Consider the following 23,473-nt stretch of genomic DNA (forward strand, 5'->3'; position numbering starts at 1 on the left):
TTCACACAATATTAATTATTTAAATAGAATCTCAACAAAGTGATTTACCTGCCATTAAAAGTCAAGTCCATGCAAAATGAGTTTCTCAACTGCTCATCCTGGCCTTCCAGGCATAAAACACAAGACAAATGGAGAATATAGAACCAATTCCAGCATAACAGGAAAAAACAGATTTCTTAAAACATTTTTGTATGTATAAAATGCATGCACTTCTGTAAAGTGACACAATAACATCTACAGAAAAAAATAGACACCTGCTTATGTTAATTAGATGAGAGTGACATAAAACCCAACAGGTTTGGGTTTTTCCTTTCAAATTCACCCATAGGTCTTCCACAGCTTGTAAGAAATGATTCGGGGAAATAGCAGATGTTTCAAATGGTTAGTCTGTTATTACAGTTCAAAGAGCAATAATCTTTATTAGATGATTTTCAAGACACCAGTAGAGCTGCATTAGGAATATTTCAAAATGCAATATTGGTATACTGTCAGTGATTTTAATTTTATAGAGACCATTTTCTGTATTTGCATCATCTGCATCATTTGCAATGCTAACACTGCTTGTTCACAAATTAATGCAAAATTGCCTATTTGCTTCCAGCTAACTACCCAGGTAACGCGATGAACGTGGACCATCACTGGATGTGAAAGATATTTAAAAATATTTTGATAATTTCTACTCATCCACAAAAACAGATTAACAACTCTAGAATATAATTCATTCTATCAACTTCAGAAATAATGGAAATATGTATAGCCTTACAAAATCATTCTCTGTAAATGGAATTAAAAGAATTTAATGGAATTAAAAGGATTGGAAAATTTCTCCAAACCTTTAGTAGCTTCTTCTGCAATTTTGAGAATACCTTAATACACAAGTGAGTTTTGATTTTTGGAATTCTATCAGAATAAGCAAGATAAAATTAAAACAGAATAAGCAAGATGAGATTAGAAAGATTTTTAGACTGACTATTACTTAGACTTTTTTCTATTATTGCAAAATAATGAAAAGAATAATGCACGTGCTTAGATTGATGACACAACACATTCTCTGGACAATAAACCTCAGTAAGGAATCAAAGAAAAGTTATCAAGATGAAAATTCAGATCTAAAACCTTAACACACTGGAAAGCAGAAACAGATTCCATTAAGTGGCAAATACTGTTTTGCAACTCCCTGATTTCATATTCTGATTTCAAGAAATGAAATGATCCCATTCCAAACCCAGACACTTGTGCTGGAATAAGTACTGATTCCTCAGAAAACCATAACTGTTCATGAGCACTGAACACTGGCAAGAGATTTTTTTTTAATGAGTAACATTGAAAATAAACTCAGGTGAGTGTGTGCATACTTAGATAAGGAAATATTTAAATGTTCTTTTCTTAAAGCCAAGTGGTTGCAATATATCAGCATTGTGAATTAATTTATTGATTCCTATCTCAGATGTGACATCTTGAGAAAGACTTAAGAGATAAATAAATTTTGATATCAAACTTAGTTTTCCATGACCTTAATTAAGGTGAGGGTTAACTTCAATAAATTCACTAAAGAATTGATTCAGGGATCATTATAACATAGCTTGAGAATATCTGTCTACCTGAAAGTTACCATGTTAGTACACTATCTAACTTTTTAAACACTAATCTATGCCTTATTGTCTTTTGAGTTTTAGAAGAAAAGGTGAATTCATTAATGTGTGACAGACAGCTGAACCTTCTCACAACTGATGGTCCTCTTGGCAAGGGCTAATATCAGGGGAAGAGAACTGGAACATGCAGACCATGACACACAGCAGGAAACAGCACAAAGCAAGGCTCAATCACTCCAGCAATAGTTCCAGCACACTTTTTATAGTTTAGGTACCACAGAGGACAATTTCTTGTCTGTCAAGTCCTTATTGGAGAGAACAGAAAGGAAGAACAGGCTGCTCACTTATCCAAGTGATGGATCATCCAGTGCTGTCTACAATAACTGCTACACCTTTCCTTCTATCTATCTTGCGGTGCTGTAAATGGCCCTGCTAAATCCTGTGATCCACGGTTAGGGCCTACATAGGGCAAAAAGGAAGAAGGATGATGGTTTCCCTGATGGAAGCTCATCATCTACCTCCAAGCAAACTGTGATGTGAGTAGTGAAGAAATTTCTTCTTGCTCCCATGCCTTTCATAAGCAAGTAGCTTTTACTCTTGAAAATGAGAGCATGCTCCTTACTTCAGTTTACATAACCTCAAGTGTTGATTATCAGTTATAAAATTGCCCTTTTTAAATATTACACATAACTATTTCATACTATAAACTTCTGCAGCTCTGATTTCAACAGACAGATGTTGAGTTACGCAGCATCCTATTTATTTTTAGATGTTGTAGCTTTATTTTTGAAAATTTCAGTCTTGCATTTAAGGATCAAATACGTCTATCTGTGTCTATGTCAGTATTAGTGGCATAAGAACAGCAGGTCAGCTCTTAGCTAACACAGGGATAATTTCTATAGTCCTGCCACTGCAGAAGTCTGGAAAACACAAGTGTACTGCTGCTCTGAATTGTCTCTGATTGTGTTCCCAAATCACACAACCTTACCTGAGCACCATCAGACTGCTCTACAGCTCCTTTAAGCCCTGTCTGTATACAAATATTTTCAACTGGCTGCTACCATACAGGGCAGAGCACTGGGTTCCACCGTGTGAGCTAAGTTGATAGGGCTGTTTGCACGCCAACGTGCATGGGCAGGGATGGCAGGAGCCTCCTCTCTCAAAGTCAGCAAATCCAGACTAATTTACAGCAGACAGGAGCTGCTTCTTAACATACTTAGCTGCTTATTTACCTAATTTATTTGTCAAAGACTCAATAACTCTATCTGCTGAAAATCAAAGTGCACATCTAAGCATAACAGAACAACTCATTGTTTTTACAGTTGAGATGCCAGATTCAGCAAGATCCAGAATAGGATGTTTGTTAATTAAATACCTGGGCATATGGCTAATTTATGCCTCTCAAGCAACTCCTGTAGCCCAGCTACTGTGACTGTCATGAAATATATAATTGTGCAATTTATCTGGCTAGATTAAAATCATGAGGTCATAGCACATCAAAGACAGCTTTATACTTACACTGTGGGTCTGCACAGCAGAGACAGACAATAGAATTTCACTAACTCTTATTCAATTAAATAAAGGAGAAAGAAAAACAAGTGGAGCTGCTGTAAGGCTATCAATCCCACTTGACTTAGAGAACTGTCAAGTTGAGTCAGATTCAGTGCTAAGCACATCAGAACTTGCTGAGAATCAATTTGGCTCACTGGCATCCCAACGGGCAGAGCAATCTGTGTGAACTCTCCTGTTGAGGAGACACTGCCCAACCCCCTGTAAAATACTCTTTTTCATAGTGTAAGACACCTAAGCAATTTCTATAATTAGAAGTATTTTAATAATCTGTTCCTCAGCTAGAAGGACCTACAGTCAAAATGTCAACTTCAATCTTTTTCCAGTAGCAGGCATCTTCTTAAAAAAGATTCTACCTACACTTCTACAGCAATCAATTTGTTTCTGAAGGGAAAGAAAGAGGTAGGGAGATTATTTTAATCACAAAAAGACTAAATGAGATTTTGTTACAGGTCTTGAGCTTACCTCTGAAATCTAATTCAGCAGACAGATACATGCCCGTAATGACCATGAGCAATCACAACCTAGAGAGGACGAACATTTACAGTGAATGAAGAAAGCCAAGTAAACCTTAGCTCAGCCTCACAGGGTCACCGGTGAAATGGGACTGTCTCACCCCAGTAACTTCCAGAATATTTACTCTGGGTGTTCCCCCAGTGCAGCTGTGTTTGTGCCATTATTGCTATCCCAGCATCCCCTTGCAAAGGCTCCTTTCAGCTGCTCTCCACAGTTTATCAGAGTTACTAAGGAGTGTCCATGATCTGTCCTACAGGGAATGGCTCATCAGGCACAGGCAGCCCAGGAGAAAAAGACAGCCAGGTGAGGTGTCCTCTGTAGGCTCAGGCAGAGCTGGAGCACGGCTAAGAGCAAATGACAGCAACAGGCTGCTGGCTATTTGCAGGTGCCACTCTGTAACACCTTTGCCCTTTCTCTCGCTGGAGACAAAGGGTTCACTGCAGAGGGTGAAAATAAATGAAAATTTGCATGTTCTGATACAGAAATCTCCAGATTCTCTCAGCAGTGCTTGTATATTTTACATTATGATGACAGAAAATTTCTATCTCAGACTTCAGAGGCCATGGCAGCCCTAGGCAGAGGCAATTCATTCCATCAGTGACACTAATAACATCTGCCCGTGTCAGGAAGAGCTGTAAAAGACCTTGCTGAAACTCTGAGGGGCATTAACACTTGGTAATGGCAGAAATTTGAGCTCTGTGACAAGGGGACAGTATAATATATTCTATCCAGCCAATCCATCTGAATGCTGGTGTTTCTCAAAGCACAGTTCCCTTCCTCCAAAAAGGAAGTGAAAAGTTCATAGACCTTCGAGATGGTGGCTTCAAATAAAAGAGTGTGGATTAGACTGCGGTCATTTTGGGATAAACTGCCCAGAATTATACATTCTGGGGACAACCCACCTGCTCAGTGGCACTGGTGCTCTTGTCAGCTTCTCTGCTAATAGCAGCGGTAGCTCTGACAAGAATGGCAACGAAACAGCAGGGGCTGCTTCATTATGTGTTTTTGTGTTTTGGTGGTTTGGAAACAGAACTCTACCTGCTCTCAGTCAATAGGGAAAATTGAAATGGCAACTTTGAGCAGATCTAGACCAAAATTGAAAGGAGTAGAAATCTAAGTTTGCTGTGAAACAGTAATCCTGTTCCTTCCATTGGCTTTATTTTTCAGATCAATAAGATCGGTGGAAACAGCAAGAAAAAATTTCCATATCATCCTGTCATAGGGCTGGGTAGAGTTGCAAGTTGCCATGTCATGTTCTTGTCCCCATGCTGAACAGAACAGAGTTTACCAGTGTCAACAGGAAATCACATTGAAAAGCAAAAGCAAAGAACACACTAAGCTATACCTACTCCTGAAATTTGAGGTCTTTGCATAAATGTTTCTGTAATATGTCATATATACAGGGCAAACAAATTGTTTGCTTGTTTTGAATCATATTATGCTTAGCTTTTGCTATTAATTAGTACAAGTAGTTGATAAATATAAAGATAACATTCACAAAGCCTCTAAGGGAAAGATTGCAGGAGAGACTCCTGCAATTATTACACACTGCTATTACAGATTACATCCCACACACGCCTGTACAGTAGATTGGGAAACTTAATTTGCCATTCCTCTGGATCAATGGAACCCTGCTCTCTGAATGAGTATTGGCATAAGGAGAATATTACCAGTAAGTGCTACCATGCAGACACTATTTCGCCTGAGAGCCTTTGCAACTTACCCAACGTACACAGATTTTCCACCAGATCACCACAAGGTGTATGGCTTACTTCAGAAATGTCTCCTCAAAGAGACATTTCAAATTCTGCTCCCAGAATGCTGAAATGCTGAATAGCTTCAATTTAAATAATATTACCATAGCATTCTCATCCTGTATTTCCAGGTGATGGAATGGTTGAAAATTCCTAGAGCACTGACACTTCTCCCAGGCTGGGGAGACAAGGCTTTGCCACTGGGGCAGCACAAAACCTGCACTAACACCTGGAGCAGCGGGGAAAAGCTCCTCAGTCAGAGCCCATCTAATCCCGCATGGACATGTAGCCTCACTTCCAGCCAGGGCTTCAGCACAGCAAAGCACTTGAGGAAACATTAAAAAAAAAACTGCTTTGAAAACCATCATGTCAAAGGTTAAAAGAGTCTAAAATGTAGGATTTATAAACAAGTTAATTTTGTTAGGGTTCTTTTACTTATTGGAGAATAATATTGCTCCCAGAGACAGATGGGAGCATCCCAAAGGCAGATGAATGCCTTGCAAAGGAATTCTCATGTCCTATTTGTAGCAGGTAGATTTTAATCATAAAAATAGCAATTTTTTCATGTTGCCTCAAGCCTAAATAGCCAATACCATCTCAAGGAGGTATTTAGAGATGGATAAACTATAGAACCACTGGCATTTGTAAGCTGCACAAATCTCAATCTCTAGAAATTTGTTAAGAGGCCGGTAGTGATGCAAGCACTTCAGATTGGTGTGATCAAGAAAAAAACTTAAAATCATGGTTTAGCATTACGTGCAGGTTTGGATTTTTTAAAAATATATTGTTATTTTGTTAACTTGGTTCTTTTATGGAATTATCATGCCACATAAGAAAAAACATTTATGTGGCTGTCCTTAGCTAGGAGTTACTCTCCTACTGAATTACTCAAAAGCCACCTAGATGTGGCACTTGGGGACATGGTTTAGTGGTGGGCTTGGCAGTGCAGGGTCAGCACACTTGATAACTTTAAACTGATAATCTTAAAGCTCTTTTCAAAAGTAAATGATTCCATGGGCTGGAACGTGGCTGAAATATTAACTTACTCAGCACTGGAAATGCCCCCCTAAAGATTGCGTTCATTGTGCTCCTGTACCACAGTAATGTCACTGTGAATATATAACCTACATACAATGTATGTTTGCACAACATATTTCAGAGATCAGTAGGGGATTCGACATGAAATAGAAATACATAAGCCCTAAAATTTCAAAAAGAAAAGTTATTCATTAGCTACTTGAAGGAAAAAAAAGAAAATACATTGCTGGAGCAAATTTATCATATGTGCATTTTAGGTAGGTCTTAGATCTTTTTTTAGGTCCTTTGTCTCTATTCCAGGGAAAAAAAATTCAATATACAATTTCAGTTTTATTACCTTTGTACTATTCCCATCAAATAAATCTAGCTGTGTGAAGGTCTTGCTCTGTTTTTTAGAAGATGGTTCTTGAAATGAAACTTCCTTTTCATTTCAGTGTAACATATACTGTTTTAATAAAGAGTTTTGCTTCCTATTGAGAGCATTTTGACAAAATAATAAGGTTGCTTTTGTTTACCATTTAATTTACCAGTGGATCGATAGAGTTAGACATAACTACTTCTGGTATTAAAACTCACAAATTTCAGGGGAGCTGGAGGCTAAATTGTAAACAAAATATTTCATTGGCATTGATCTGAAAAGCAGACTGACAGCATTGCTAAAATTCATCAGCTTACAATTATAAATCTCCCCAAACTGACAAGAGATGGATTTCATTATTTTGCTTTGAAAGGGTCATTCCTTTAAAGCTGCAAGAGTTTATCAATTTATAAAAGATTCAATGAACCCCATTTTCCTTTAGTTCCTGTCACAACTCTTCCTTGTGATTACCCAGGCTAGGTCAGCTCATGAGAATGACTGATCATTTTGCTCTCTATTTTAGGCAACCTCAAATTTACAGGATTTATGACCCATACTAGATCATTTGTGATATCAAGATTACAGGTAACCTGAACTTACTTCATGTACTGTGATACCCTGCCAGAAGTACAGCCACTCATTATGCCACAAGTGTATGAAAAAGTGCCTGAATTTCATCCTCCTTTTGGGCCCCATCCACCAAAGTTACAGTGACAGCTTATTTCTTTAAATAAGCAAGAGTTTTCATGTAGGCTGTAGGTGACAGAAGTACTGCCTTCTTTAGCTAATTCCCCTCCCACACCTCTTTTCTCTCCAAGAAAAATCTGAGTAGGCCAGGTCTTTACACAACCTTAATTGTTCTATTTCCATCACTGACTGTGCACATTTTAATTGCCAGAGAAAATCGAAGATTAGCAAACTCCAAAACAAGCACCAGGCCTTATAAACCTCTGAATGGAAACTCTGGTAAAAGAGAATCCTTCTCTGAAAAGCACCTTTCAGATGTTCATTGCTGGGATTCCCACATTACCAAACAACACATCTGGGATTCTATTTTGACTGCTGGTATCCCTGTCCCTGGATCACGCTGACCCCAGCCCCAGGAGATCAGTCCCTCTGCTCTGCTGATGGCCAAGCTCCCAGCAATGACAGAATTCTCTGCCTGGTGCAAAGAACCCAGGAAGCACAAACTTCCCTCTGGAACCAACCTTCCTCCTGCAGCTCTGACAGCCAGAACAAAGGCAAGGATCTGTGCCAAGCAGGAGACAGTAAGCATGGTGGGATAAGAGCTAAACCCCAGTTCCCTGTGCAGGTGTGGGCAGCCTTCAGACAGCTGTTCATTCCATTGATGAATTCCTGCAGCGCTTTCCTGGGAGCTCACAGGGCTAGGGAATGTGGGGATTTTTGGTGGTGGTGTGCAGGTAAGCATGAGTAGGAACCAAGTCTGAATACCAGTAAGTAAGAGAAAGCTAATGAAGTAAAACACAAATATTGCTTTTAAAATCATTTTCACCTGTTCCTGCACAAGACAAGTTGGCATGCCTCCAACTCCTGCAGTCTCACTACATCTTAAAAAACCAAGCAGAAAAAATTTTTTTAAGTGCTAACACTTTCACAAAAATTGTAAGGTTGTAAAGGTAACCTGTTTCTTAACCTTGTACCAATCTGCATTACCTACCAAAACCAGAGCTGTGCTCTTTTCACTCAGACTGTATGCACAGTGTGAATTAATTTCTTTTTTTGGCCAGGTTACTATATCATTTAGAATAAGGTACTGCACAATTTTCCCGGGTGTTTGTTACAGCAATAAATAAAGAAGCATAGCTATGGTATATATATATATACCATATATACAGCAATAAACAGGAATATGGAACAGAAATTATTATTATTGAAGTTATTATTATTGCAAAAAGGAACAAGAGCAACGGTAGGTTGAAAGTGAATACCTCTAAACTTGGTTTAAAGTACTAATGGTCTTTTAAACATATTTTTGTGAATTGAGATTGTTAGTGACTCTTTTTCCTGATCTGGACAAGGTCTGTCAATGAAATATTTTTTAGAAAGATCAGGACAACTTATAGCCATTTCTACCATGAACATCATCTTGCAAATGAAAATTTCAAATTATTTCTCTCACCCACTTCCTAAAAGGAAAGCACTTTTGCTACGCAGACAGTTACCAACATGTGCAGTTCATAACTTGCTAGAGCACTTCAAAGGAACCTTAGTGACTGATTCTGGTTATTTTCTTCTCTACAAGGAGGAACAAAAAATCCTGATAGCTTCAAATCAAAGATGTTCGCTTTTCTCAAAATGTTCACCACTGACATTCTAGTCTCCAAACTTGCATTAAAGCAAAACCCTTCCTCTAAAAACTCCACTTCTACTGTTCAAACTGTCCTTTACTTATACTGAAATAAAAGATGTTGTGCTACAAAATATAGTTTCAGTTACCATTTTGCTTTATTTTTATGCACTAGATGGTTTACAGGAATTCAGTCTACTAAAAGTCAGCTCAGTTAAAATGATAACTTTACCAGCACTTTAATCTGCCTCTTATTTTAAGCTTTATAGCTCCCCTTTTTTCAATCAAATGCCTTCCAGCCATTCTAAACCTTTTTGGGTCAAAGTTTCCTGTACTCTAAAAAGCTACAGATGAAGCTGGTGCTTTATAGCATTATGTTATCAACTCATCAATTTTTTATAATTACTTCCAGTAGTCTGCTCCCATCACTCCACGTCGAACTATTTGCCTGGGGCCACCACTCAGAACACTGTTATTTTAAAGCATATGTGGGCAAGACTTTGCTCTTTCTTAGCCAAATTTTTTTTCACTTGCATTTCAATTTTTTTGCTTAGTCATCCATAAACAGGACACTATTAATAGTACTTCTGAATAACAAGTAAAAATGTACAGTATTGCAATATTGCTAACGTTTCAGCTTCACATTTACAAACATGGCTCAGTGCAATAGGTGCAAGTCAGAAACAAGTAGATTCCCAAAAACAATCCATACTTTTTACTGCAAACTACCCCATACAGGTCTTGTTAAAAGGATCAAGCTTCAGTGGGAAGGCAGAAATCATGAAAAACAGAGCAGTGAAGGCATACGTACTTCAAGCAGTGAAAGTGAAGGAGACTCATGCTTAGCATCAGGAAATAGCAAATAAAAATCAGCATTGATCCAGATGTCATTACTCACCAGCTCAGCCCTTGCTCACAGAGAAACAGGACAGCAGGTGTTCTTTGTTGACTCCTAAACAGCTAAGTTGTAATTTTTATTCCTAATGCACAGGTTACTAGAGACCTGAACAAAAATATTGCTACTCTGCACAGCCCATTACAGAAGCAAACTTTGACTTCTGCTCTCCACCCTGACAGTTAGTCATCCCTGCTTTTGAAAATGTGTGTGAACTGGCATCCACCTTCCTACACACACTGTACTGGGATGTATAACGCCATACGCTAAAATCCAAGCGTTTTTGCACTTCTACACCCGCTTCCTGGCACAGGAATTGCAGATATCACCTACATTTTATTCAACAGTTAAATTAGCCAATATAAACCATATTTGATAACCTACGGCTCCTGAACTTCCTAAAAGAGACTGTTGCTCTTGCTCATGTCAAGGCACCCCCAGCCACAGCAATCAGTGAGCCAGCACAAAGGACACACGGCTGTGCAGCCACCCCTCGTGGTGCCAGCAGCACTAAGGGAATGCTGCCACCATCTCATGGCCCTGTGCCACTGGGAGATTTCCCAATATCACTGAAGTTGTGATGGCCCCAAGAACTGAAATTATTTGCTTTCATTCATTAATTCTGATGCTGGCTGAGAATACCTTGGTGCATTTTTGTGCAAAATTACAGTAATCCCATGCTTGAGTTCCATCAATCCGGAAACCATATACATCTTCATTTACGTAAAATCACACTTTAATAACAACTATTAAAGGCACAAATGTGAGATTGGTTAAGGATGGCATTTTGCAGAGTCACCTTCCTTAAGATGCTTTGTTGTCATTATATTACAAAAGTTCCGTATTGCTAAAGTTTTGTACCTCCTTGATGTTTCTCGTAGGCAACTCCTCTAAGCACTGACTCTTCCTTCTTCTCACAGCAGCCAACTGACTACAGTTCCCCTCAACCAACCAATCCACTCTTTTATAACACTCTTCTTATTATTGGCTACAGCTCTGGCCTGGTAAAGTCAGGCCTGTTGCCAATCTCTAATAATTGGCTCAGCTGCAACTCCTTAAGGGCTAAGATTACTTTCTATACTACCTTTATTTTCTTATATTCTATCTCCCTACAATGTATTTTCTGGTTAAATTATTTCATTTATATCAAGCCCTCCGAGCTTACTGTGACCCCACTTCCAGCCAGTCAGCAAAAGCAATAAACAAAGAAGTTTTGCACAGCACATCTCCCTTTTCACTTAACTAACAGAGCCCTCATCCATAGATTGTTAGCCCTTACCTGGGCTACTTCTCCCATGAAAGTTAATGAAAACCTTGAGAGGTGTGAACTGCAGTTGCTAAGGCACCATGCCTGTCTGGACATCCTGGAGTCACTCCTGCACTGGGACTGAGGCCCCTTCTCACCTGTGCCCTCCACACTCACAGCCAGACCAGGTCTCTTCACCGGCTCCATCCCGGGATCCCCACAGGAGAGCCTCAGACATCACGACCCTTAAAATACTTTACTCATGGTGCAATAAGAAAAAGAGCAGCTCCAGTCTGGTGCCTGCAATGAGGAGCCCCAAACAAAGGAAGCCCTGGGTTTTTATACCCCCACAGTGCGAGTGCTTGACAGTCTGGAGTCCTCATCTCCTGCTGTGTCTGCGCTGGTCACCTGCATTACCTGACACAAGGACGTCACCACTGCGTGTCACATTCTCCAAGCAGCTCTAAAAAAGTAGCTTGCTAAACAGATCTGGGATTTCTGTGCCTGTGTCTCATTTTCCCTTGTGGTGAGTTGTTTCTTACACACATTGCTAGTGACTCTCATAATGCTGCTGCTTAGGCCCCAGACCAGCTATGGAGGATGAGCACTGTCCGCCTCCACTGGGGTTTTTATTGTGTAGAGAAGGCTCCAAAAAAAGAAAAAATGGGCCCCATTATACTTACCAAGGAAGAAAGGAAAATATATCTTTTCCAAAAGATATGGTTCAATAAAAATCAGACAAAGAACTTCTGTGCAAAAAGGAAATAGCAAAGACAACACCACCATGACACGTGGACTGTGTGTCAGAGCACACATTCAAGAATGTGTTCACCTACCTTATGCTGTGTCTCCACTAATAACTACGTGCATGAATAAGACACATACAAAATGTGCCAAAACAGTGGTAAAAGAGGCAGCACCTCAAATTAATCTTCTAAAATTTTACCCTCTGAAATGCAGTCATTTGGTGAAATTCACTTATTAATTCTAATGTTTAAATATGGAGTTAGAGTAAGGATGCTCTTGTGTAATACTGTAAATTAGGAACCTTTATAAATAGCTTCTCTTTCAGTACTCTGTGGCTTCCAGTGAGGTGCCAAGGATCAGCAAATAAGTAAATTAGCTGCAGATCATAAAAAAAGAAATAATTAGCTTTGTAATAGAAAAAACTGTCTGTAGTTAGTGTAGGATGCTAAAGCCAATTTTAGCTTCATTAATCGAAGTAGTTATTCAGCACCCATTAATTCAGTACCCAGAATTTACAAGTGCCAACTAATCAATAAAAACAAATGAATATTGATACGGCAGGACTTGTGCAATGTTGTATTCGTAGTGCCCCTGAGGCAAGCTAGATCCTACATGGACAGATCATACACTGGTGCAAAGGCTAAGGCCCTGCATGCAGAAAGCCTCGGTGGTGGGGGATCAGGGAAGGAAGGTGAATATTGATCCCCGTGCTCCTGATGGGGTTGCACAGCTCTGCTGGGACTGAGCCCAGACGTGGATTACCTTTCCAGCAGAGCCCGGGGCTGTTCCACAGCGCTCGGCCAACGTCCGTGTGTCAGGGAAGGGCTTCCTCCTGCCAAGGGTTCCAGCACTCCCCTCTCGTGCACTGAAAGAGAAAGAGAAAACTTCCCCTTGTTATCAGCAACAACACAGCTCTGTAAGCTTGGAGTACTGCCCGACTCACTGCTCTGCTCTCAAAATGATAGGAGAATTAGAATAAAAGCAGATTTTTTTTACTAAATTTAAAAAACAAAAGGAACCCCCAAAATCTAATCAAAACTAATCAATGAAAACCCCAGGCCAAATAATGTCATACAGAAATTTTATGACAGCTATCAAATGAAAAAATCACAGTCAGCACCTTGATCAAATGTTAGATTTCCTCTGATACATATAAAACAATGTAAGGACATAATCAGATATTCCAAAAAACCTGTATTACTGCAAAACTGCATGAAACACTCAGGGTCTCAGAATTTAAAGCAGGAGTGTTTGTACTGAGAGACTTGGGCTGGTTTTATTTAAGGATATATGAGAAATAATTAATGGTTTTTGTCCCAAAATACGCGACCAGATAATGGAATGTCAAAATAAGCATTATTTGATGAAAACCACATAATTTAAAAAACCTGCTTCACTTTGTTATTACTTTTTCCCCCACATATTTAGTTGGATTAAATTTGGCTTGAAACGGCCAAATCTGATCATTTACATGTAATACATGTATTGTACTGTTGTTCATGAAAAGAGAAGGAAAACAATACAGAAAAAAAAAATCTGTTTTCTATAAGATGGATACCCTTCATGACTTGTTTTTCAAAATGTTTGTTTCAATGAATTTACCCTCAAGAAAACATTCTCTCTAGAGTTTAAATCAGATTATTTAAACAAAATTATTTTCAAGATTGCCTAGTAAAAAACATTTCAGCCCTGCCTACTCTACTGTTTGTCTTCACCTGGGCTTTTATTTTCTGTTCTCCTTGTTTTGGCTCAGAACCTGGATTTCCAGGCTGATTTGTCAGCAGTGAGGGTGACTCAGTGAGGTGACATTGTTCAGTTTCCTGGGCTGCCTTCCAGTCCAGACTATGAAGAGATTTTAAACTGTCTCACTCCCCTTAATTGCTGATTTAAAGGGATACACAAAGTGGAACTTCTGATAAAAAATACATTCCTGCAAAGTCTTTTATTTCTCAGATTTTATAGTACCTAAAACAGAACTACCTAAGCACAGTCATTTGGCCTTGGTCAAAATGATTGAGCTTATACAAAAGCATTGATATCAGTGAAACAAACAGAAATAAGCAAATAAAAGATTTCCTGATGCTTCAAGCTATTTTTCCTTGGGATCCTATACCCTCTCTCTCTTGCTGTTAAAATTGGCCCTTCCCTCAAATCACAATTTTTTTTCATTTTCAAAGCAATTGACCTGCCTGAAGATTTCACTGCACACCCGATGTACACACCCAACAGCTTTGATTTTCTGCACCACTGTGCTGGTTTTTAACTGGGATACAGTTTGCATGACCTCTTGTTCATTCAGGATTTTACAGTCTAAGTTAGTTTTGGCACAAACTATTCTTCAATGGCTATTGTCAGGTCATTAACTGTGATAAGGATAAAGATATTTATGTACATATGAACTTCTCAGGCAGCCTGGTCAGCAAATCTTACTTATTAGTACTAGCTATGTATGGATTTGCCAGCACCACAGAGTTTAATCAGGATTTTTAGGTAGCTGTGATTGGAGACCAGTTCCCATGACTGGGTTCATTGGGGTTTTTTAAACAACAAGAATTGACACCTCTGACCTCAACCTCCTTAATTTGATGAGCATTGTAATCTGTCTTTAAAAAGACCACTTTTGTTTAAATAAAGGCTTTCAATTTGTGCCTGGAAATAATGCAACCAAAGGAAAAAGAACACAATCTTGACTTGAAATTCCAGTGTTTCGAGATGATATAAGAGCTGATTCTGTTGCTAAACGCTGGTATTGAAATTAAGACTGATGAGTAAGTATTAGAAGAAAATAACTTTGAGTTACATGCAATAGCATTTAATTGCATCATTTAAATTCTTCAGCATTTCAATTTTATATTCATTCAGGGTTTTCCATAATTAATTTGCACATTTCCAGAATGCATTAGGATGAAACTTTTAAATGGCTGGATGGTTATTAATGGATGACATAAATATATTATTCATTGTTTTTGGTTGTCATGGTAAACAGCACCGAGTACTTCTGACTGAATATTAAATTAAACATCATCCCGTGAATTCAAAAGCAAAATGCATCCCAAGTAATAATTGGTTGAAATACAGAATACTCAAGGTGTCATCTTTTATGCAAAGCCCTTTCTTTAGGATTTTTCCTCCTGAGAAGCTGAGAGGCCTCAGGAGCAAAATGTAAACAATGATTCTCTGCTGCTGTGGAATGCAACAGGTAAATCTGTGGGTGGTCTCATGTGGTTGTTTCTAATTAATGGCCAATCACAGTCAGCTGGCTCAGACTCTCTGTCCAAGACAGAAGCCTTTGTTATCATTCCTTTCTATTCTTAGCCAGCCTTCTGATGAAACCTTATCTTCTATTCTTTAAGTACAGTTTTAATGTAATATATATCATAAAACAATAAATCAAGCCTTCTGAAACATGGAGTCAGATCCTCGTCTTTTCCCTCATCCAAGAACCCCTGTGAACACGGTCACAATTTCATAATAAATACTCTGTAACAAAATGTTAAAAATGGCTAATATCACACTTTCCTTTTCCCTAGAAAATGGCAGGATCACCCAGGCAAAACTGAATTTCAAGCAGCCAACCTTTTCAAAGATGTCAACACCAGCAGATCTACTCCAGTCCAGAAATACATTCTCAAAGCTCTGATTACCTAAGCAATACTAAAACCTGCAGCCCAACTGAATGCTGCATTGGAGAATAATGGCATTTATACCAAAAAGCACCAGAGAACATGCGTGAGAAGATTGCCTCAGAGAAGCTCCACTGACTCAGGAACAAGCCATTTTTAAACCTCTTACATCACACAGTCTCTAATGAACAATCACCCTCTCACCGCCAGTTTTATGCCCTCACTTTTCTCCTTTAGAGGATGGCCAAATATTTCCCCAAGCTGCCACTTCTGGCCCATCAATCGATCCAGCAGTTTGGCATTGACACAACCAAGTTCAGCAGTGCTTGGAAGTTTCCTGTGTGATGATGGCCTGGGTGCTGTGGCTGCAGGGAAAGCCTTTCCCTCACGTGTGGCTGCACTGCTCGAGCAGCCTTCAGGGACACCCACAGCTAAAGCCAGAGAGCTGTTCCTTACATTCCTCATTTCTCTTCTTCTCCTCCTTTTGGCACCACCCCCTGCACTTCCCATGTCCACACTCCTGACCTACTCCACCTACAAGTGACTGTTGTGGTTTCTGTGCACAGGAAATGGATTCAGCAGACCTAGAGTGCAATGCCACTGCCAATCTGCACAGGTAACACTGGAGGGATGAAATGGTTACACGTTAAGCTTTCACACAAAATTGTCTCACCAAGACTCTCCAAAAAGGCTTTCCTGAACTAGGGGATTCCAACATGGAATTCATGGACAGGGTTTCAAAAGGACATTACATATCTGTTAGTACACAGTAAGGTTTTTGACAGAACCAATAAACCGAGGTAGACCTACTTTGCAACACATGAATTTTAACCCAAGTTTTTGTTTTTTGTGAATGAAAAGCAGAGTATTAAACCCAGTTATCAGTATAAAATTGATCTAAAGGTTTTTCAGAACCTGAGAGAGTATTACAAATTTCATAAGATCTTTCCTCTACAGTTAGATGAAACTCATACTCTAGACCAGACAATTTCTTCTCTGGAAACTTTTCAAATCTAGCAAGAACCTTTGAAAACACACTGGAATTATGTAGAATGTTAGGTCAGCAACATGCAAGCAAAGAAAAACAAACAAACAAACAACCCAAACAACCCAAACCTTCTTTCCACACACACTCATAGACCACAGTAAACTTCTTTAAGAGTGAGGAATTACCACAGACTTTTAAAAATAAGCTTTTTGCTTTAAACTAGCAGCCTTCCCCTCTGTTCTGTGCTCATTAGGAATGCAAAGAAAACACATCTCACAGTTCCATCAGCACAGAGCTAAACTGAACTGGTTAAACGGCTGGGCAGAAGCTTCCCATGTTCCTACACTGGTATTTCCAGCTGTGTTTCCCATGTTTGGGACACATACAAGGAAAACGATGCCTTGAACGACAGGGAAGCTTTAGAGTTACTAAAAGCTTCCTTGTATCTGCTGTTAGACACAACGATCTATCAGTGTAGCACTGCAGCTCATTCTCCTGAACCTGGACCAGGAGCTCAGGGCAAAAGTGAAGAGACAGCACAAAAAAGAAAAGCACACATTTATTTGGAATTAGAGCAACGCCTTGGGGTAAAACAACCTACTCCATCTATCATTAATACCTCAGCTGCTAGAAACAAGTGCCAGTTTTATATACCAAGATAGTACTTTCATTAATATCTGGGAAATCTAAGAGGTGCTGGGGAATGCTTAGGTCAGGAAATGACATCTGGCTGGGAATCATCATGAATAAAACTACCCCTTTAAAAAGTAAAGTTAGCTGGGTCTGAATGGAGAAAAATCACAAATGCAGAATATAATGGGTAAAACACTAACAGAGATGTTTGAGAAGCAATCAAAAGCAAGAGCACATTTTTAAATATGTGAAAAGCAGCCAGACTGAAGTAAAAAGGATTTGCTTGCAACACTATCAGAGAAAAATGGGACATGCAAACCAATTCCTTGTCTTTTACTAAAGATGAGAGCCTGTGAGACTGCAACAAAGCAACTCTGCCATGAAACTGCCACAGACTGCTGCAGGTTCAGACTGAAAATGGGGACAATTGGGGTTTAAGTAAGATGATTCGTAAACCATGTAGAAGAAATTTCCTAGAATCCTCCAGACTTCTAACTATAGAGCAGTCATTAAACGTGCAGGAGATGGATAATAGACAGCACGTGTCAAAATGTATTGGTTAAATTACTTAGGAAAGCAAACATTGCATAAGATAGCATTTGGTGTTGGAGATGCTACGTTAGATTTAAAGCGGATTGTCAGTTTCTGCTTTTCCCCAGTTCTTCAAGTTTTTAAAATAAAATTCATGCTTTATAAATATAACTTGCTTTACGAAACACCCCACAGAATAAACACCTGCACACATTCTATAAATCAACCCATTTCTTTCTTAAGTTCCACACCAATGCTGCCATGGTATTTCTCTGTTCCATTTCAACAGTTTTCTACAACAAAGAAACCCATTCACACTTGTTCTAGCAGACTTTGCACAAGCAATGCAAATCATTGTTATCACTCTCTTTATATTTTCTCAGAGCTTACTTAGACTGAGAATCTAGTGATGCCAACTTGGTTTTAAACCACTTTTTTGTGCTGATTGGCCTTCTACCATTTGAGGAACAGTTCTTATATTTGAGAAATATTGGAAAAGATTCTCCTGAAATATTCTAAGAACACCTGAAAGGCCGTTCTGTTCGTTGTGTTTAACAAGGCTTTCTGAGGGTGTTTTATTTTGGTTTGGGGTCTGAGGGAGGCACCCCACGGAAGGGTTGGTTCACCCTCACCTCCGTCAGGACGGACCCGGCTCCCCCCGCAGGGCTCTGAGGAGGCTTTGGGGGCCAAACTCAAAAACAAACCAAAACAAAAATCCAAACACACAGAAAAAAAAAAACCGCACAAAAAGATAGCAAAAAAAATTAACTTGCCATGCGCAGACACCCGGAAGTCTCCGCCGGTCCGTGTCCATCTGTTCGCCGACCCGGAGGCGAGGCTGAGGGCGGAAACGCTGCCCCCTCACGGCTTCCCGCCCGATTTCAGGCCTCTGAGGGCGGGAAGAGCCCTCCCCTCACGGGTGCCCGCCCTCAGAAATCCTCAGCAGGGTGGGGAGCTGTGCGGCGCAGCTGTTCCTCGGTCTTTTGAGGACTTCTGCGGGGGTGGGCGGCAGCTGTGAGCGGGCGGTGTTCCGTCCCTTTTAGAGGCTTTTTAGCTCCTTTGCTCAGTGCTGCTCGACTGTGAGGGTGTGGCTGGGGCCCCGTTCCTCACGCCTGCCGGAAGGTGCTGGCGGGCTCCGGCAGCTTGGTGGGTCTTTGTTCGCTGGGAACGCGTGCGGCTGGCAGGTGCTTCTTCCGTCCTGTTTCTCAGGAAAGTTATGTTTCGTGTTTTAAGAGGAGAACGTCTCTGAGGGGGTGTTTACGGCCCGCCCGTGCTGCTTCCCCTTGCGGCTCCTTTGCTTTTGGCTGTGGCGCGGGGTGAGGTGTGAGGTAATACTTTCCTTTCTGCTTGTGGTTTTATATATATGCCTATTATTTTTCAAGTACTTGTATATATATCTGTATATGCTGTACATGTGTACATACATTTATGCTTGTCAGTCTCCGAGGCTGGCAAAAATACTCTGCTGAGCACTTTCAGGGAGGTGAGGGTTAACCCTGCTTGTGAACCTGATGTGTGAGGGATAATTGTTTCACTTATCTCATATACTTAATAACAAGCAGGAAAAATGTGTTTGTGCTGTGTAAGATGATCTAGATACATTTTTATGGTTTGAGTAATCTGCTGATCTAATTACAAGGTAGTTAAATCATATTAGAGAACTGCACATTAAAAATCTCCTCCAGTAATGTAGCCCTTTGCCCATGAGGGTGAATGTATCTTCATTAAAAATATTATGTTTCTTTTACATTTTACAGTGTAAACCAAGAAGCGTTATTTTGGTTATTTTGGCCACTCTGCAAAAGTAAACATAACTAAAATAATGTGTTTTACCGTGTTCAGTCTGGATTTAATATCTCCCTTGCTCCTTAAGTAAAAGTGAGGTAAAATGGCAAGAGCTTCTGTCTCTAGGATAGATCTATTATTAACTCTGCTCCTGATGTCCTTGATAGTGTTGCGAGCCTGAAGTTGTCATTACTGGGTAGCAAGGGTATAAATGCTCTATGATATGCAGATACTCATTTCTTCCATCCACCAGCTCAAATCAAGGTTAACAACAGAGCCTACTAGAGAATATGTTGCAGTGTATTATTTTGGGGCAGAAAGGGCTCTGAATGGGTAACAGCTTTAGACTTTGCTCCTTCTGAAAAATACAGCATTAGCTGCTGTATTGTTTATTTGGTGGTGGACTAAATACTCTTTAAGGGCTCCTTCCAAACCAAACTACTCCATGATTTCCATCAGTGCTATGCTTGCAGTGGTGTAATCTTAACAGTGTATTTCTTTTTTTTTTAGGGCTGAACCAGTGCTCACCAGGATAAAAGAAAACAGGAAAAGAGTAATTTCTCCATCATTCGATAACATTAAGTATGATAATTTTGAAATAGAGGAGTATCCCCTCTCAGCACAAGGCTTTGACTGGGAGCTGTGGTGCAGGTATCTGAACCCTCCTAAGTCCTGGTGGAAACTGGAGAACACAACTGCTCCAATAAGGTAATAAATAACTAAATTACAGTGTCTAAAAGCTCTCCTGGGTGTGACAGGGGGCAAGTGGGCTCAGCTGTGTGATAGGTTTTACTGACTGTAAACTTCAAATACTTAAATGTCCTTGATGCCTACACAGTCATCAAGAAAACTCCTGTTTTCAGTAGATGTTTTTAAAGGAAACTTTTGTTTTCAGTAGATCTTTTTAAACAGGTTTCCTGCCCAAGTGGAGTGGTAGGCAGGGCTGCTCAGCAGCACTCTGTTCTCCAAATGTCTTGCCTGCTAATTTAGTGCTTACGGGCCAGAAATGGAATTTTCTTTGCAGTTACGTTGCATAAGCAGAGCTGACCTGACAGCTGTGTTCTTTATAGTGTTGTCACATAGGTGCACAGCTGTGCTGTGTCCCAGGAGTTAATGTCTGGTCAGTGACACTGTGAGCAAAGGCTGCATTGGGTCCTTGCTTTGGGACAGTCTGGGTCTGCACTTTGTTCCCATGTCCAGAGTGTTGTCAGACTGGTACAGAACAATCCCTTTGTCTCAGGGAGGGGAGTAGTACCCTCTGAACCCACTGAGCAGCTCTGCTGAGAGTACAGGCCTTGCTTGTAGACACACATTCATTCCAAGGAGGGCACTGGTACCTGTGCTCCAGCTCCCTGCAGAAAGGAAGTGTGAATGCTGTTCTTACCTCCTGAAAGCAGAACCTCAAACAGCACTGGCAGCTGTTTTTCATCCAGCAGCTATCTTGGCAGGCAGGCACTTTTCTCAGGTTCTGTCAGTTTAACACCCTCTGAACTGCACTGACCTATGAACAGAACCTAGAATTGGAAAGCAGGAGATAAAAATTAACAGGTTTGCCAAAGACAAACGTGAAAAGGGGTTAATTTCCACAGCATTAGAAATAGTTATTGCTGTTAATGAACTCTGTTGACACTATAAAAATGTTCCTGTGAAGACAGGTTGAGAGAGTTTGGGTTGTCCAGCCTGGAGAAGAAAAGGCTCCAGGGAGGTTTACAGCACCTTCCAGTACCTAAATGGTGATTCCAAGAAAACTGGTAAGGGACAGAAGTAGGTAGTGATAGGGCAAGAGGGAACAGCTCTAAACTGACAGAAGGCAGGGTTATGTTAGGTATTGAGATGAAATTCTCTCTGTGAGTGTGGTGAGGCACTGGAACAGGTTGCCAGGGAGGTTATGGATGTCCATTCATGGAGGTGTTCAAAGCCAGGCTGAATGTGGGGCTCTGAGCAACCTCATCTGTTTGAAGATGTACCTGCTCATGGCTGGGGTTTGGAATGAGATGATCTTTCAAGTCCTTTCCAGCCCAAGCCATTCTATGATCCTGTGATTAATTATACAGAGTAACCATTATGATTTTTAAAATTAAAAGTAGTGAAACACAAAGTAATGACTTTTCCATTTTACCCCCAAACTCTGTTCCACATGAGGACTGGGCAGTGCATGTACTTTATGAATTTCAGGTTTGTCCCCTAACTCTTTCCCTGGCACATTTTTTAATTCAGTGCAATATGCTGCATGTGTGTGTTGGATAATTAAAACAAGCACACCAACAAACAAAGCCATGTGTCTTGATGGATGGTTTCTATCTGCCTCCATTATTCTTTTAGAATTATAGCAAAGGGAAGCAGGTGCACTGAGAAACACTTAAAAACAACAACAAAGGCAAAAGGACCTTATCATAAATGAAGCATAAGTTTTGTATTGATGTTAACTGCTATTTTCTTCATTAATAAATACATCAAAGATGGTCTTTCATTGTTATAAAACGGGTACTATAGCACTTGGAGGCATTAATACATAGATTTCTGTAGAACTGTACAATTTGTGATTAAGACAGCCTATGATCTGTTTGAAAGCAGATGTGTCCACTAGCTGTAGCTTGAGTGTTCTCCATAAAAGCAGGGTGATTTCTCCTGTACTGCTAATTAATATCTTGTCATTACCAGAGTGCCAGCATAATAATCTGAAAAGACATATTTATTTCTTGCAAATGTGGATTATAAGGTAGGAGAAAAATGAAAAGGCTAAATGACTCTGTATCCTTCTCTACTCATAAGGTGAAATTGTACCCTCTGTGGCTGAACTCTTACCTGACTAAAATTTGCTCTGTATAGTAAAAATTGGTTGGTTCCCACCATGACATAGGTAGAGTTTACTGATCCAGTAAAGCTATGTGATTTGTTTAGGTTTGGCTCAGGATAATGGACTAATGTTATGCTGGTAAAGGCAGGCTTTGCTTGATTCTGTATTAAAAAAATGTATCTGGATGGTCCTATTCAAGAAATAATCTCTTTCTTTAGGTAAGCTTACAGACACAAGTTTTTAGCTCTAGCTGAACCTGGCTTCTGGCTAAACACACAGAACTGCACATCATTTGCAATTGTCACAGGCAAGAGCCTTGAGGACTTAGCAAGGACAGAGGCTACACTGGCTGGTGCCCCAGAAACAAAACTGGGGCACCTGGATCTCACACTACTAGCACTGAAATCCTTACTGCTCTGGTGAATATTTATGTCCAATAATTTGACTCTAATTTCCTTCAATGGTGCTCATTTCACTTTAGAATTAGGAATGTCAGAAGGCAAGGCTCAATAAAGCTCTTTGAGAAATACTTTCTTAAGAATCTGTTTTGCTGCATCATTTTACCTAGCAATGATAAATACAATCTGTGCCTGAAAAATAAAATTCTTCATAATTTATCTGCTAATTTTGGTTGCTGATGATTTATTCTTCCAGAAGTCCTGCACTGCTTGGATGCTTCATAGTGGACAGAGAATACTTCCAAGAGATTGGATTGCTGGATGAAGGCATGGAAGTATATGGAGGAGAGAATGTGGAGCTTGGAATCAGGGTAAGGAAGGCAAACAATTAGCCCATACTGGTGGCTTACATTTAAAATATAGCTTACTTCTTATTGCAGAGGGGGAAAGCAGTCCAAACCATGGATGAGGAGATCCACAGCTCTGCAGACATGTACATTTATTTGAGGAGAGAGGAGGGAAAAAAGAGCAATAGCTCTCTTCACAGAACTTAATCTGGGACAAGGGTAGATGTGTAGAATTTGGGATTGTTCTTTCAACAGAGTTTTGCAGAGTTGATAGCTAAATTTCCCTGCTTACCTGTGGTCCCAGACTCAGTAAGAACAGTTTCTCACAGGTGTGATGAGAAAAACCTT

The 23,473-nt window shown here is 39.9% G+C and overlaps 1 long non-coding RNA gene across 1 annotated transcript; it reads left to right on the forward strand.

The window, feature by feature from the left end:
• Nucleotides 1-18,848: 18,848 nt before the first annotated feature.
• Nucleotides 18,849-23,131, forward strand: LOC143692242 (uncharacterized). Its single transcript, XR_013180151.1, has 3 exons — nucleotides 18,849-19,126; nucleotides 20,094-20,291; nucleotides 23,035-23,131. It is a non-coding gene; the product is annotated as an uncharacterized LOC143692242 (long non-coding RNA).
• Nucleotides 23,132-23,473: the final 342 nt, after the last annotated feature.

The sequence above is a fragment of the Agelaius phoeniceus genome, chromosome Z (genome assembly GCF_051311805.1).
Source record: "Agelaius phoeniceus isolate bAgePho1 chromosome Z, bAgePho1.hap1, whole genome shotgun sequence".
NCBI lineage: Eukaryota > Metazoa > Chordata > Aves > Passeriformes > Icteridae > Agelaius > Agelaius phoeniceus.